Source organism: Hyla sarda, chromosome 1, assembly GCF_029499605.1.
Source record: "Hyla sarda isolate aHylSar1 chromosome 1, aHylSar1.hap1, whole genome shotgun sequence".
Lineage (NCBI taxonomy): Eukaryota > Metazoa > Chordata > Amphibia > Anura > Hylidae > Hyla > Hyla sarda.
Window position 1 is genome coordinate 196,722,387 of NC_079189.1, and position 18,270 is coordinate 196,740,656.

Below are 18,270 nucleotides of genomic sequence, written 5' to 3' on the forward strand. Positions count from 1 at the left end.
ACACACAATAGGGGACAAAACACTCCCAATAGGGGAAAGCCAGGCTTATGTGCCGCCCTACCTTGTACACAGGGCTGTCCAGGTGACAGCCAATACCCCAGTAAGTGGCTCGGGTTCCCAGGAGGCCCTGGCCCCACACCCTTTGAGCCAAATCATCCCCCACTGTGCCAAATCATCCCCCACTGTGCCAAATAATCTACCCATGCCAAACCATTCCCTCATCCCTTCGTCAAATCATCCCCCATGCCAAATGATTCCCTCATCCCCTTGCAAAATCATCTTCCCATGCCAAATTATCCCCCCCACCATGTCAATTCATTTCTCTATTCCCTCATCCTTCTTATTACTTCTTACCTGGCAAGCAGGCAGTGATGAGTGACTGTTACGTTATGTGCTCTGGCCGCAAGTGCATGGTCTCGTTACCTGCTGCTGCTGGCAGGGCTGGGACTCGCATCGGGGGGACTCGCCCGCATGCGAACCCCAGTCCGTCACTCACCTGGAGCTTCGCCTGCCCCCGCCTCTGCCTCTCTGCTACGGCATGCATGTCCCCGTCCCCTAGGGCGCACTCGCGCCGGAGCTTTAGGATTTAAAGGGCCAGTGCACTCATTAGTGTAATTCACCTGTGGCTCATTGATAAATTCCTCCACCCTCCTCACATCCCTGCCAAATCTTTGTTGCCTTGAGCCTGTGAGAAAGCATTTCTGTTATTGCCTTGCCGTGTATCTGATCCTTTGCTCTGTGACCCGACCTTGCTCCTTGCCACCTGCCTACTGACCATTTGCTATGTTCCTTACTACGCTACTGTGCCGCCTGCCCTGACCTTCTGCTATCCAGACTACGAGCTGTCGTATTCCTCCTGTGCCTTGCATCTCCTCGCCGCCTCTGTGGTTGAGCCGTGCCAGGGTAGCGACCTGGGTGCCGCCTGCCGCAGCAAGTCCATCCCGCTTTGTGGCGGTCTCTTGTGAAAACCAGCGGCACCTTAGACTCCGCTCCCTGGTACAGTCCGAGACATCTGCCACACAAGTCCAGCGCATCCACATCCACCGGGGTTCCTGTCTTCTGAAACGTGAGTGTCGCGGATCTTCCCTCATTTTTGGTATGTCAGTCGCAGCAGTTGGCCCGACAGGCGCAGAAACTTTCTCAACTTTCTTCTATGATGCAACAGCCTTTGGCCTTACAACAGCAGCAGGTACCGCAACCTGGCCCACTCGACCCACCGGCTCCCAGCTACGTCTGACGTTACCTTCCAAGTGTGATGGGGATTCCAAGTCATGCAGAGGCTTTGTTACACAGTGCTTGGAGCTCATGTTTGAACAGTTTCCGACGGAACGTGCTAAGGTGGCCTTTGTCATTAGTCTACTGTCCGGAAACGCCCTGGCCTGAGCTACACCCTTTTGAGACTGTGGTGATCCGGTATCCTCCAATTTGTCGGCTCCATGGCAGAATTTTGCAGTGTCTTTGAGGAACCCGCACGTGCCTCTTCTGCTGAGATGCCTTTGCTGAGCCTCTGTCAAGGGAATTCTTCCATTGAACTTGCATGGAATGAGGAGGCCTTGTATACCACATTCAAAAAAGTACCGTCTAGCAAGATTAAAGCTGCCCTCGAGGAACGTGATCCTCCATCCTCTTTGTCTGAACTTATCCTTGCCTGGCACCTGTGTTTCAAAGTCCACCTCTTCAGTTTCCTGCGCCTCTTGCCGAAGAGACTATGCAAGTGGATTGTTTTCGTCTTATGCAACAGGAGAGGTCACAACGACACAGTGAGAATTTGTGCTTGTATTGTGCTAGCCTGGAGAACTTCTTCAAGGACTGTACAGTTCGCCCACAGCGTCCGGGAAATGCCCGCACCTAGGGTACGTGGGAGAGGCATCCCTGGGTGTGAATACTACCTCTCCACGCTTAACTATTTCTGTAGAAGTCGTCGCTTCAGCCAAGTCTTCCTTCAGCGCTACAGCATTTTTGGATTCTGGATCAGCAGATGACTTTATTGATGCTTCTTTGGTCCACAAGTATCATCTTCCCCTTACTCGGCTTGCCAAGCCCTTGTTCATCTCCTCTGTTAATGGAGAAAATCTGGACTGTATGGTTCACTTCCGTACAGAATCTCTTGTCATGCAAGTGGGAGTATTGCATAAAGAAAAGATTGAATTCGATGTTCTGCCATACTGTTCTTCAGAGATTCTTCTTGGCCTTCCTTGGCTGCAATGCCATTCTCTGCAACTGGATTGGAGAACTGGAGAGATTATTCGTTGGGGACAATCCTGTCAAAATCTTTGTCTCCTTCATCCAAAAGTTGTTTCTAGTCTTCCTCCTTTACCTGGCCTGCCACCACCTTACCAAGATTTCTCTGACGTTTTCTGCAAGAAACAGGCCGAGTCTCTGCCTCCACATCGTCCTTTCAACTTCCCTATAGATCTTCTGCCTGGTACCACTCCTCCTCATTGAAGGATATACCCTCTATTGGTTCCTGAGACCAAAGCCATGGCTGATTATCCAGGAGAATCTCCAACAGGGATTTATCCATAAGTCCTCTTCTCTTGCTGGAGCAGGTTTCTTCTTCGTTGGAAATAAGGAAGGCTCACTCCGTCCATGCATTGACTAGAAGGGACTTAGCAAAATTACGGTCAAGAACCGTTACCCTCTACCTCTTATCTCCGAACTTTTTGACCGTCTACATGGTGCCAAGGTCTTTTCCAAGTTGGACTTACATGGAACGTATAACCTTATTCGTATACGCAAAGGAGATGAATGGAAAACGGCCTTCAATACTCGTGACGGACATTTTGAGCATCTCATAATGCCTTTTGGTCTCTGCAATGCCACAGCCCCTTTTCAAGAGTTTGTCAATGATATCTTCCGTGATCTTCTCTACTCCTGTGTTGTCGTATACCTAGATGACATCCTGATCTTCTCTTCCAACTTACAGGAGCATCGTACTCATGTTTGTCTGGTTCTTCAGTGACTACGGAAGAATCATCTCTACGCCAAACTGGAGAAATGCCTGTTCGAGAAATCTAGTCTTCCGTTTCAGGCTACATTGTCTCTCATCAGGGCCTGCAGATGGATCCAGATAAATTGTCTACAGTATTGGATTGGCCTCGTCCTTTTGGCCTACATGCTATACAATGCTTTCTGGGATTCGTAAACTATTATCATCAATTTATCCCACATTTTTCATCCTTGGTTGCTCCAATTGTGGCTCTCACTAAGAAGGCCTCTAATTCTAAGTCTTGGCCTCAAGAGGCTGAAGAGACCTTCTCCCATTTAAAGTCTGCATTTGCCTCTGCTCCCGTGCTTACAAGACCTGATCCGGAGAGACCCTTTGCTTTGGAGGTTGATGTCTCATCTATTGAAGTGGGTGCCGTTCTTACTCAGAAAAATGCCAAGGTCAAGACTGTTACTTGTGAGTTCTTCTCCAAGACCTTCTCTCCTGCTGAAAGGAATTACTACATTATAGATCGTGAACTCCTCTCTATCAAGCTTGCTTAGAGGAATGGTGACATTTAGTGGAAGGTTCTTCTCATCTGGTCAGCATCTACTCCGACCATAAGAATCTTCTACACCTTCAGTCTGCTCAGCGTTTGAACCCCCGCTAGGCGAGGTGGTCACTGTTCTTTTCTAGGTTCAACTTCTTCATTCACTTCTTTCCAGCAGACAAGAACATCAGGACAGATGCTCTCTCCAGGTCCTCTGACATCATTGGTTTGGACTCCACACCTAGGCATATTATTCCTCCTGATCGTTTGATTCCTGCTGCTCCTGCCGAGATTCAGCAAGTTCCTCCGGGAAAATCCTTTGTGCTCGCCAGATGGAGACGCAAGGTCCTGAAATGGGGTCATTCTTCCTTGACAGCAGGATATCCTGGAATACACAAGACTCTACTTCTTATCTCTCAGCACTACTGGTGGCCCCATCTTGAATGTGATGTTTCTGATTTTGTTAATTCCTGTGAAACTTGTGCCCGTGACAAAACTCCCAGACAGAGACCTGCAGGACTCTTACAGCCTTTACCCATTCCAGAGACTCCCTGGTCTCATATCACCATGGTTTTCATCACCGATTTGCCACCATCTCATAATAACACTGTCATCTGGGTCATTGTAGATCAGTTTTCCAAGATGGCTCGTTTCATTCCTCCACCAGGTCTTCCTTCTGCCCCACAGCTGGCGAAGTACTTCTTGTTTCATGCCTTTCGTTTACATAGTCTTCCTCAGCATATTGTTTCGGATCGTGGTGTGCAGTTTATCTCTAAGTTCTGGCGAGCCCTTTGTAACCATCTGGAAATCAATCTGGACTTCTCCTCGGCCTACCACCCTCAGTCCAACGGTCAGGTGGAGAGGGTTAATCAAATCCTAGAGATTTATCTTACATTGTGTTTCAGCTTGCCAAGATGATTGAGTCGTCCTTTTAGCCTGGGCTGAATTTTCATATAATCATAAGGAATCCAAGTCCACGAGGTCGTCCTCCCATCCTCCTCTTCCTCTCCCAGTTTCCTCCGGTGTGCCTGCTGTTGATGAGTTGGTCCGTGACTTCTCTACCATCTGGCAACAGACCCGACAGTCGTTATTCCAGGCTTCTTCACGCATGAAGGCACAAGCGGATAAAAGTAGAGGACCTCCTCCGTCCTCTCCTGGTGAAATGGTGTGGCTTTCATCCAAGTACATCCGCTTCAAGATCCCCTGTTACAAGCTTGGTCCTCGCTACCTTGGTCCCTTCCAAATTCTACAAAAAATCAACACTGTTTCCTACAAACTCCGTCTGCCTGCTACGTTGCGTATTCCCAATTTCTGCCACGTCTCTCTCCTCAGGCCTCTTGTCATAAACCGGTTTTCTTAGGAAGAATCTTGTCCCCACAACTGTCTCCAGATCTTCTGACATCTTCAATATTAAAGAGATTCTTGCTACAGAGAGGTAAACTATTTTTTTTTTTTTGTTTACTGGGAGGGTTACGGCCCTGAGGAGAGATCTTGGGAGCTTGAGCAGAATATTCTGGACCGTGACCTTCTCAGGAGTTTTCTGACTTGTAAAAGGAGGTGGAGACCAAACGGAGTGTACTGTTACGTTATGCGCTCCAGCTGCACACGCTGGCTGTGAGCGTATGGTCCCATTACCTGCTGCTGCCGGCAGGGCTGGGACTCGCATCATGGGACGCGCCCACATGCGACCCCCAGTCCGTCACTCACCTGGTGCTTCTCCTGCTCCCGCCTCTGCCTCTCTGCTCTGGCGCGCATGTCCCTGTCCCCTAGAGCGTGCGCGAGCCGGAGCTTTAAGATTTAAAGGGCCAGTGTACTCATTAGTATAATTCACCTGTGGCTCATTGATAAATTCCTCCACCCTCCTCACTTCCCTGCCAGATCTTTGTTGCCTTGAGCCTGTGAGAAAGCATTTCTGTTATTGCCTTGCCGTGTATCTGATCCTTTGCTCTGTGACATGACCTTGCTCCTTGCCGCCTGCCTACTGACCATTTGCTATGTTCCTGACTATGCTACTGTGCCGCCTGCCCTGACCTTCTGCTATCCTGACTACAAGCTGTCTTATTCCTCTTGTGCCTTGTATCTCCTCAGCTGCCTGTGTGGTCGAGCCGTGCCAGGGTAGCGACCTGGGTGCCGCCTGCCGCAGCAAGTCCATCCCGCTTTGTGGCGGTCTCTTGTGAAAACCAGCAGCACCTTAGACTTCGCTTCCTGGTACAGTCCGAGACATCTGCCACACAGGTCCAGTGGATCCACATCCACCGGGGTTCCTGTCTTCTGAAACGTGAGTATTACAGTAAGATCCGGCCATGGATCCCGCTGAGGTACCCCTGCCTGAATTTGACATGAATGACTTGTTATTACTTTTCCGAATAAATTTTATTGTTGGGATGTTTTTAAAGCCGTATTACAGTGCAAAATTATTTATATTTAGCTTTTTATCATGTTTTGTAGGTAATTACACTCTGGATTGAATACTGAACAGTATTCCGATATAAACCTAAAGATCACCAAATGTGATCCAAAAGTACCCTATCTCCAACATATAAAACTTATTCTTTATTGTTATTCTTGACACACAAAAAAAAGAGATAACAAAATCCAGTGCTATTCACTCCATTGTGGATGACTGTAAGTCCACATATAGGTATGGTGCCTATCTTGCCACCCAGCAATGTTATCAGTAGTTCCCGTATGCACCTGCAGCGTGCTGACCGGGTTAGGAGTGATCACTGTATTAAAATAATTTTTCAGCCCCCACTCGACATGTTTCGCTGCTAGTCGCAGCTTTGTCATGAGGACATGGGCACTGAGAGCAGAGACGCCGAGCTGGGGGTTTTAAAACCTCCCTTGATGACAACATCCTATGGGAAGTGAAGAATTCCTGAATTCTAATAGGATGCCTGGTGCATAATCCAATCTGCATCCCATCAATCATACTGACACTGGGATGCACCTATAGTATTGCCGGCATTCCAGTGAATCCACTCTTACCTGAAGTGATCGATCCATGATTGGCAGAAGTCTGTCTGTGACGTGTCTTCACAGAGACCTCTGCACCGACACTTAGACTGAAAGTTGCTTGCTTTCACTGTGCTGCGTGATAACATCTGCGCAAACACTTAGATTGTCAGTGCCTGACTCTATATCGAGGAGATCTATGTGGACTCAGGAGGAGGATAGATGCAGCGTGATCATATGCCTGTATTTAGCTTGTATGATTATGTGAATTGTATATCAGTAAATAAAGTATGCATGTGTCTTACTGATACTTTTCTATGGATTATGTATAATATTCAATAAAGGCAATATAAGATATTATTTGAATCCACTCATTTATACATCAAAGCTTAGGGGAAACTATGCCCATATTATAGCACCAGGCTTGACCATATATGATCAGGAATTTCTATGCAATGTCAATGAATATGTATGAAAGAGCAAAAATTGTACAGTGTCCAATTAGCATAGCACCACTGTACTATTAAAATATAGCATCTGCATCACATATCTTGAGTATATACTTCCAATTGCTCACTTAAACAGGTATAGCAATTAATTTTTAGCAGTGAATTTTTCTGTCCATACTACTGATGCCACAATTGACCATATCTGGTCAAAGAATATATTATTAAAGCTGTTCATAGCTAAATAATGCAATGTAGGCTAAATACTTCGGTATCCCAAATGCATTAGATTGTATAAATTGCATAGATTGTACAGCAACACTGTATGAATGAATTACACTATTGCACCACATCATCAGGTCCATCATTATTGCTTCCATATGTTGATTGTCCCTAAGAAGCCATCTTCCATATAATGTTCTCCTGTTAAATGGTCTATCCTCCTTCTGATTAAAATTGCCAATTACTCACTTAGCTCACTACATAGAAACTATTCTTCCCTTCTAGGTCTGTGTAACAATTTGACTAAGTGTAGTCTGTAATTACTTTCTACCAGTTATATATCGTAATTGCAGGATCAATTGATTTGATGAGTGCCATGAAGGTGAAACCTTCATGTAGCCTAGCCCCAACGGGCTAAGACTTTTAAGCCTCTGGATCCATTTTGCCTCCTCACGAAGTCATTTTTTGTCTCGTGCCTAATGATATTTTAATGAGTCCCCAAAACTTGAGGGTCGCAATATCTCCTCCATGAACTTCATGAATGTGCCTGACAAAGGGTGTATCTGCTCCAGTGCGAATAGTACTCAAGTGCTTGGAGATTCTTCTCCTAAATTGTTGTGTGGTTTTACCCACATAAATTTTTGAGCAACCGCACTGGGCAATATATACTACTCCTGCCGTCTGACAATTTATAAAATCTCTTATCACATATTTGTGATTGACAACAGGGTTAACAAATTCCTTAATCTTGGGTAAGAATCTGCAAAAAGTGCAATTACCACAAGGATAGGATTCCTTGATTGTAGATTTAAGCCAGGTACCTTTCTGTTTTTCATAGAAGAGGCTATAAACCAGATGGTCACGTATATTTTTTCCCTCTTCTATAAGAGACCGATGGATGGGGTGTAATTACCTCCTTAAGGTCATTGTCAGCCTGCAATATTGACCAATATTGGCGTAATATACTCATTACTTGTTCTTGTCAAATGTGCCAATACAGCGTGACATTTTAGATTTCTGAGTTTTAGAACATTTGTTTAGCAACAATTCCTGTCTTGGGGTATCCCTTGCCCTTGCAAAGGCCCTATGAAAGACCTTTTTAGGATATCCTCTCTGGACAAATCACCTATACAGTAGTTGACTTTCCTGTAAAAATTCTTCATTATTAGAGCAATTTCTCTTGGCACAAAGATATTGGCCAACTAGAATTCCTCTCTTGAGGGGGCTCGGATGGTAACTGCCCCACTCAAGGAAACTATTGGTCGATGTAGTCTTCTGATAGATACAGGTTTTGACACTGCCCCCAGGTTCAAGGGAGGTCTCCAAGTCCCAAAAATTCTATGTACTTTCGTGTATCTCACAGGTTAAAAGCATACCGATGGTGTTCATGTTAAGTGCCAATACAAATTAATTAAATACATTTAATGAAAATACCAAAGCATCATCAATACAATGCCCAAAAATAAAATGTGCTGAGTGTATTTTTCATAAGTGTTGGTGAAAACTATCGTATCCTCAGCATGAACTTGAACTCATCTTAACAGGAGAACATTATATGGAAGATGGCTTCTTAGGGACAATCAACATATGGAAGCAATAATGATGGACCTGATGATGTGGTGCAATAGTGTAATTCATTCATACAGTGTTACTGTACAATCTATGCAATTTATACAGGCTAATGCATTTGGGATACCTAAGCATTAAGCCTACATTGTATGATTTAGCTATGAACAGCTTTAATAATTATCCTTTGACCAGATATGGTCAATTGTGGCATCAGTAGTATGGACAGAAAAATTCACTCTTAAAAATTAATTGCTATACCTGTTTAAGTGAGCAATTGGAAGTATATACTCAAGATATGTGATTCAGATGCAATATTTTAATAGTGTGGTGGTGATATCCTAATTGGGCACTGTACACCTTACAATTTATGCTGTTTCATACATATTCATTTACATTGCATAGAAATTCCTGATCATATATGGTCAAGCTTGGTGCTATAATATGGGCATAGTTTCCCCTAAGCGTTAATGTATAAATGAGTGGATTCAGATAATATCTTATATTGCCTTTATTGAATATTATACATAATATTCCATAGAAAAGTATCAGTAAGACACATGCATACTTTATTTACTGATATACAATTCACATAATCATACAAGCTAAATACAGGCATATGATCACGCTGCATCTATCCTCCTCCTTAGTCCACATAGATCTCCTCGATATAGAGTCAGGCACTGACAATATAAGTGTTCGCGCAGATGTTATCGCGCAGCACATTGAAAGCGAGCAGTTTTCAGTCTTAGTGTCGGCGCAGAGGTCTCTGTGTAGACACGTCACAGACAGACTTCTGCCAATCATGGATCGATCACTTCAGGTAAGAGTGGATTCACTGGAATGCCGGCAATGCTATAGGTGCATCCCAGTGTCAGTATGATTGATGGGATGCAGATAGGATTATGCACCAGGCATCCTGTTAGAATCCAGGAATTCTTCACTTCCCGTAGGATGTTGTCATCAAGGGAGGTTTTAAAACCCCCAGCTCGGCGTCTCTGCTCTCAGTGCCCGTGTCCTCATGACATGAAAAATGGCGAGGGGGGCTGAGAAATGATTTTAATACAATGATCACTCCTAACCCGGTGCATACGGGAACTACTGATAACAGCCCTGTGTGGCCAGATAGGCAACATACGTATATATGGACTTACAGTCATCCACAATGGAGTGAATAGCACTGGATTTTTTATCTCTTTTTTGTGTGTCAAGAATAACAATAAAGATTACGTTTTATATGTGGGAAATAGGGTACTTTTAGATCACCTTTGGTGATCTATAGGTTTATATGGTGATAATACCCGCCATATATATCAGTCTCTAGAGCTTTGAACTTAACAGTATTCTATCATTTAGAAAGTTTTTAAGCCTTTTTTCCCAATAGGGAAAATAGGGAATACATCTCTCAATAGTGGACACTTTTTTATTCCCCGTGACTGTTCGCTATTGGGAGATTCTACTGTATACCCTCAAGGATGCTGCCAAAAGTTATTCTTGCATTTTCAGGTTTTCCTCCTCACCCGTAATTCTTTTATTTTTCTATGTTTTATCATTTGGATTTTACAGGACCAATTACAATTAGTGACGACATTCTTGATTTTAGCATAAAAATACCTTTAAAAATCACATTTCCATCAATTCCATCTATAGGGCTTGTTGTTTATCTGTACTTTGTAATGACATCACTCTTTTAACTACAAAATATATGGTGAAGCCCAAAAAAAATATGTGTGAGGCAGAATTGAAAAAATATTAATAATAATATTGCATTATGCAACTTTTAGGGGGGTTTAGTTTCTATGTAGTTCACTTTACAGTAAAATTATCAAGTTATCTTTATTCTGTAGGTCCATACAATTACATCAATACCCAATATATATAGGTTTTGTTTCATTATACTAGTTACAAGAAAATAAGTATGCTTAAAGGGGTACTCCCGTGGAAAACTTTTTTTCTTCTTTAAATCAACTGGTGCCAGAAAGTTAAACAGATTTGTAAATTATATTCGAAATAATAGCTTATACCTCTAGGACCTCACCAACCTTGGGGCATAATGATAATGGTGGAAATAAATAGAGATATTAAATGTAAATAAAATAAGGATAAAATGTTGAATTAACACATTTGACTGGCACTACCATATGATAATCCCACTGGGCCCCGTGGGATATCAAACTAATAAAGATGGATGTGAGAAAAATTTCCAATTTACTAGTTCTCCGGTATGAATGAAAAAAAAGTCAGTTTTGATCCGCAAACAAAAATTGAAGTCCTGTTTTGTAGCAGAGTAAGTGTGCTTGTAACATAAAGTCAATCTCCAGAAAAAAGATACAAATGATATTAAAAGTATCTCTAACCACTGCTTCTGGCGGCTTGATAGTCCTTTACTGTAGGTTACAGCCCTGCACTCCTCTCGTGCCCCGATAGTGGGGGGGCACTGCAGTCTCCCGTCTCCCTTGCAGCCCCGATGGCAGGGGGGCGCAGTATGATGTTGCGTGCCGCTGGCTCTGATGGTAGGGGAGCGTGATGTTCTGTACTGCAGATTGCACTCGCTCACTGGCTGTCTCTTGGTGGTATTGTTCTGACACTCCGGCAAGAGTGTCAGTAAGCACGGGAGCGGCAGTAAGTCCAGCGGCAATGGTACGCTCGGGAGCGGCGGGTAATCCAGGGATGGCGTCCCACGTGGAGACCTGGACTGTAGGAAGTGTAGGCTGTGAGAGATGGTTAAAGGTAGGATTGCCGCCAGGCAGGGTGGAATACGGCTGGGTTAACACCTTTGTTACCGGAACCTATGAGTTTGCAGGCAGACACTAGTAAAGACTGTGTGAATAGTGCCAGACACCTAAACACGTTTCGGGGTACTGGGAATTGTAGTCCTCCGACCCCTTCCTCAGTAGAAATGTGTATATAATGAAACTTGGTGGTAACGCTGTTTTTATAACAAAATTGCACCTGTTGGTGATTACTGAAACTTAAGAAAAAACACGGTCTTTGGATTGTATTAAGTTAATCCCTGGATCTAACAAATGTATGGAGCGGAGCAGCTCTTTAAACTAGTCAGGGAAATCGGATAGAACATAGTTCACACCCGGTTTTACCCTGATAGCTGGATCATTCTTAGTATTCACAGCACAACCATATAGTAACAATATATATATATATATATATATATATATATATATATATATATATATATATATGTATATTTACTAACAGTAGTATGACAATATATGGGTGCATTAACTGTAAATAGCATGACAATCATAAAAAATGCATTGTTATACTAAATGAACATATACTGAAGCATGAAATCGATACCACATGAAGTGAAAATAAGATAATTAGCTCGTAATACATATATATATGGAGAATAAAAATAGAATTAAGAATAAAATTGTGATAGAAATAAAATAAAAATAAGAATGCAAATAAAAATTAAAATGAAAATAAAAATAAAAAATGATAACTGATAGAAAATAAACAATTAAATTAAAAGTATATAAATGAGAATGAAATAAAAATACATACAAAAATTTAATAAAAATAAATAAAATAAAATCGTATAAAGCATAAAAAATTTACAAACAGATCATTGTGTGTACAGTATCAATATAATTAAGAACACGGAATATCTGGCGCAGGAAGGTGGATAGTGTGGGGTTCCCATCGATCCACGGGCCGCCAACAAAAATGAAAACATGGCGGTGGTCGGAGGGGAACCACAACATAGAAAACGAAACAGCTCAAAACTGGAATTTAGACCTTTTGGTTCCATCAATCCAAATTCATAAATCATTTTGCTCTCGGCCCTAGACATTTTAATCATGTGGCTACCCCCTCTGATTTGATAACTTGAAGTCCTACAAACTAGATGGATCTCTGTTATGGGTTATTGCAAAGTGTGTTGATAGTGGGTGTATTCGATCTCCTTTTTTTATGTTATTGATGTGTTTTGCTATTCTTAATTTCAATGTTCTTTTTGTTCTCCCCACATACTGTTTTTTACAATCGCATTCTAAGATGTATATAACTCCTTTTGTGTTGCATGTAATGCACTCATCAATTTTCCACATAAAACTGTTGGTCCGAAATTTTACTTCCACTGTTTTTTTTGGTGGTGGTATTGCAATTATTGCATATTCCACAACGGAAAAAACCTTTAGTGGAAAGCCAAGTTTTGTTATCTTTATTGGTTATGGGTGGTTTTATAGAAGGGGCAACTGTTATCCCCAAATTCGGCGCCTTCGTGTATATGATAGGGGGGTGGTGTGGTAATGATTCTCCTATGATTTTGTCTTGTCTTATTATTTCCCAATATTTATAAATCACTTTCTCTACCTTTTTGTATAAACTATTAAATGGCAAAATAATTCTAAACTCTGGTATTTCTTTTTGTGTATCTTTAGTAAAAAAAAGCTGTTCTGTCTAATGTTTTTACTTTATCCAAAGATAGTTTTAGGGTCTCTTCTGGATAGCCCTTCTCTGTAAATTGTTTAGTGAGAACCTCGGCCTCCTCCAAAAAGCTATCATTGTTGGTACAATTGCGCTTCAAGCGACGGTACTGTCCGGTTGGCACATTTAGTAACCAATGTGGTAAATGACAACTATTGTATGTTATGTAACTGTTTTTGGCTGTAGGTTTGGTGAATGTGTTACAAACTAATCGGTCTTTGGATGACTTAATCTGTAGGTCCAAAAAAATCAATGTGACTAGTGCTAATGGTAGAAGTAAAATTAAGATGGTGCTCATTAACATTTAACTGGTGAATAAAGTGTTCTAAATCAAATAGAAAAAATCAAAAAAATCGTCTATATACGGTCGCCAGATCACCAGATTCGTGCCAAGTATGGGGGTGATGACTTCTTCCTCCCATGATGCCATAGATTGGCATAGCTTGGCGTGAATCTGGTGCCCATGGCGGTACCGGTTTGCTGTAAATAAAAATCATCTTCAAAAAAGAAATGATTGTGAGTGAGAATAAAGTGGATTGCCTGTGTTATAAAGTCTACCTGTTCTGATTTTATATCCCCCTCCTCCAGGAATTTTTTGACAGCTTTAAGGGCTAAATCATCACCCCCATACTTGGCGCGAATCTGGTGCTCTGGCGACGGTATATAGACAATATTTTTTTTGATTTGGTGAGGGTCTCTATTTGATTTAGAGCACTTTATTCACCAGTTAAATGTTAATGAGCACCATCTTAATTTTACTTCTACCATTAGCACTAGTCACATTGATTTTTTGGACCTACAGATTAAGTCATCCAAAGACCGATTAGTTTGTAACACATTCACCAAACCTACAGCCAAAAACAGTTACATCACATACAATAGTTGTCATTTACCACGTTGGTTACTAAATGTGCCAACCGGACAGTACCGTCGCTTGAAGCACAATTGTACCAACAATGATACCTTTTTGGAGGAGGCCGAGGTTCTCACTAAACAATTTACAGAGAAGGGCTATCCAGAAGAGACCCTAAAACTATCTTTAGATAAAGTAAAAACATTAGACACAACAACTTTTTTTAACTTTTTTTTTTTTACTTTTTGATCGTTTTTAATAATAAAATAAAATTCTGGTATGGGAAGGGACCAAAAATATGCAATTCTGTATTTTTTTTTTTTGTCTACGCCATTCAACGTTGCTGTTTAGTCAACATTATATTTTACTAGTGCGGACATTTCTGCAGGCACCAGAAATGATTACGTTTATATTTGTTTACATTAATTTCTTTGAAAAATGGGAAAAGGGGGATGATTCATACTTTTATTTGGGGGAGGGGGGATTTATTCATATTTATTATTATTATATTTTTTTTGTTACTATAGAGGACTATAACCTGCAATCATTAGATTACTAACACTGTTCAATTCTATTGCACAGCACTGATCAGTGTCATCTGTGTTCTGCTGCTCAGCTGGCATGGAGGCAGGTATGGACCCTGTGATTAGCATCCTTTACCAACCACCCACACACAGTGACTGGCTTTAGATCCCACTATCAACTTGCAGGATCTAAATGGTTAATAGCCTAGAAGTGGCGATCGCTGCAGGCTATTAGCTGAGGCCCCTGGCTGACCATTAAAACCGGTTCCAAGTGGGATGACTACCCAACCTAGCAAATTTTTGCTATTACATTTTACTTTGTTTACTGTTCATTGTGGACCAGTTCAATTAAAGTGATACCCAATTTATATAGCTTTTGCTGGTTTGCTACTTTAAAACAAAAAACTCATTTAAAAAATGATTTTGCATCTTCAAATTCTGAGTGCTATATCTTTTTTATTTTCAGTCTATGGAACTGTGTGCTCATTTTTGCATGGTGAGCTGTAGTTTTTCTTAGTACCTTTTTGGGGTACATGGCACTTTAAGATCAATTTTTATTCTATGTTTTGTGTGGTGCCTAAAGAAGCAAGATTGGCCTGTGAAATGTGTTGCATGCTTGGTATTAAACAAACTTTTACCTGTCCACACACAAGTAATCCCTCTGTTGTTGGAGGAAATTTGAAGTATCGCATTATTACTATTTGGGGACACAAGGGCATTTTTACTGGATGGGACACTGGAGGAGTTACTATTAGAGATGAGCGAATTTCTGAAAAACTTGATTCGGCCGATTCACCGAATTTTCCGCAAAAATGTTGTTTGGTCCGAATTTATTCGGGGCAAAACGCTATTAAAAATGGCTATTTCTGGCCTACAGAGAGGCTCAATAGGGGTATAGAACACTTTGCCTTGTCCCAACACACATAGGGAGTGTGCTGTGTTAGTGAAATAATACTGTTATTATTGTGATCATTTCACAGGTAATATGATGCTGAAGACCATAGGGCCTCAGTCTTGAAAAGATTACATCATTTTTTTTAAATTTAAATTTAAGATTTATATTAGATTCCCAAGTTCAATGTCCCTGGCGTTTATTTTGAACTAATACTGCATGACCACAAATCCCAATCTAACAAGGGGTCACATGGCAGCACAATGAAAGAGCCTAGAGGTGGCATCAGCATGAGGAGACCATAATCTATGAGAATGACACAGCCTGGAATTGGTGGCAGCAAGAGGAGACCATATAGTGGATGAAGGACACAGCCTGGAGTTGGCGGCAGCATGAGGAGTCCATGGGGCCTCTCAATCCCTTAAATTTTCAAATTTAAATTGAAGATTTATGGTAGCTAGTGCTACCATAAGAATGTTTGATAGTGTCCAAGCAGCATGAGCAGATCATATAGTGGCTGAATGGCACAGCCTTAAGCTGGCGGCAGCATGAGCAGACAATAGGGCTTCACAATACTTAAGTTTAAAAGATGAATTTTCTAATTTAAATTAAAGATTTATGGTAACTGGTGCTACTATAAAAATGTTTAGGTAATGTCCCAGCAGCATAAGGAGACCATATAGTGGTTGAATAACACAGCATGGAGGTGGCGGAAGCATGAGGACACCATACAGTGGCTGAATGACACAGCATGGATGTGTTGGCAGCATGAGGAGACCATATAGTGGCTGAATGACACAGCGGAGAGGTGTTGGCAGCATGAGGAGAACATATAGTGGCTGAATGATACAGCGTGCCTGCCTATATGAAAAGGACCGAGGAGCATATTAGTACTCAGCAGGTCCGATGACCATGAGCAGACAAAGTTAAAACATCTGTCTGGTAAATAAGGTAATACTTACTAATATGAAGTTTTGATGCCTAGCATAGTCCTGCAATGGCAGGAAAGCCCATCCAGTGTCTGGGAGTGCACGCTGTTTGTGCGCGGCGGCGTCTTAAATGCAGAAGCAGCGCTTCCGGTTTTGTCATGTGAGCGCATCCCACGTGACACCGGCCACGGGCGCGACTCTGCGCCGGAGCCAAAATGCCCGGAAATACCCGAATGGTGACGGGGAGCGCTGTCTACTAAGGTAATCAGTACAGAAAGAAACTGGTTTAATGGCTGGGATAGAACAGGGACTTATATATGACTGTAGACAGAATGGCTGGTACTGCAGGAAGAAGCCAATATTATTAGAATAAAATAATGGTAATATATACTGCAATGTCTGATAGATAACTTTAAGATTTAGAAATAGCCACATATAAAATGAGGCAATAATAATGGTAAAGAGATATTAAGTAGTAAAAAAAATATAAATATTAATGAATGAGGTATGGTTGCTTAAAGGGGTACTCCGGTGCTTAGACATCTTATCCCCTATCCAAAGGATAGGGGATAAGATGCCTGATCGAGGGAGTCCCGCCACTGGGGACCCCCGGGATCTTGCACGCGGCACCCCGTTTGTAATCAGTCCCCGGACCGTGTTCGCTCCGGGACTGATTACCGACGAATACAGGGTGGGTGGCGTGTGACATCACGCGCCCGCCCCTGTGTGATATCACGCTCCGCCCCTCAATGCAGGCCTACGGGAGGGGGCATGATAGCTGTCATGCACCCTCCCGTAGGCTTGCATTGAGGGGCGGAGCGTGACATCACACGGGGGTGGGGGCGTGACGTCACACACCGCCCGCCCTGTAGTCGCCGGTAATCAGTCCTGGAGGGAACACGCTCCGGGGACTGATTATAAACGGGGTGCCGTGTGCAAGATCCCGGGGGTCCCCAGCGGCGGGACTCCCGCGATCAGGCATCTTATCCCCTATACTTTGGATAAGCACCGGAATACCCCTTTAATTGAGAAGTCCAAACTCACCCTGTGGACATGTGGGGACAGAACAATTGTAGAAAACAACACTCTAAAATTTAGAAATTTTAGGTATAATACATGATAATGAGGTATTGCGGCTGGAGGGTCAATGTATAGAGAATATAACGCTAGGGCATGGCTGTGGACCTCCCCGGGAGCCCTCCACTTAATAGGGGAGAGGGGGAAGGAGGGAGAAAGTATGGGACCTAAGGAACCTATTTATGCCCTAAAAAGGTCCTACTAATCCGTCCCTATACCTAGACGGCAGGGATGCCCTAAAAAGGGCGGTACCGTATATCAGGACCCTCCTATTATACCCTAGCAGCCCCTAACGTAGGGTGGTACTAGAAAAATGAGTCTACTAAGACCGTCCCTCACTACCTAGGAATATTCCTATATGTCTAGAGTCATATATAAGTCCCTGTTCTATCCCAGTCATTAAACCAGTGTCTTTCTGCACTGATTACCTGAGCAGACAGCGCTCCCCGTCACCATTTGGGTATTTCCAGAGCCTTTCGGCTCCGGCGCAGAGTCGCCCCACGGCCGGTGTCACATGGGATGCGCTCACGTGACAGAACCCGGAAGCACTGATTCTGCATTTATGACTCCGGCGCACATAAACTGCGTGCGCTCCCCGACACCGGTCTGGCTTTCCTGCCATTGCAGGACATGAAAGGCATCAAAACTTCCTATTAGTAAGTATTAACTTATTTACTTGTATACCAGACAGATGTTTTAACTTTGTCTGCTCATGGTCATCGGACCCGCTGAGTGCTAATATGCTCCTCGGTCCTGTGAGTATGCCATATCTTTATGCCACATCGGAGGGGGTAAGCCATTATATCTACATTATTTACTGAGTGTTGTATTCTATTTTTTTCTCCGCATAGGTTGGAATCTTGACTCCAATGGAATTT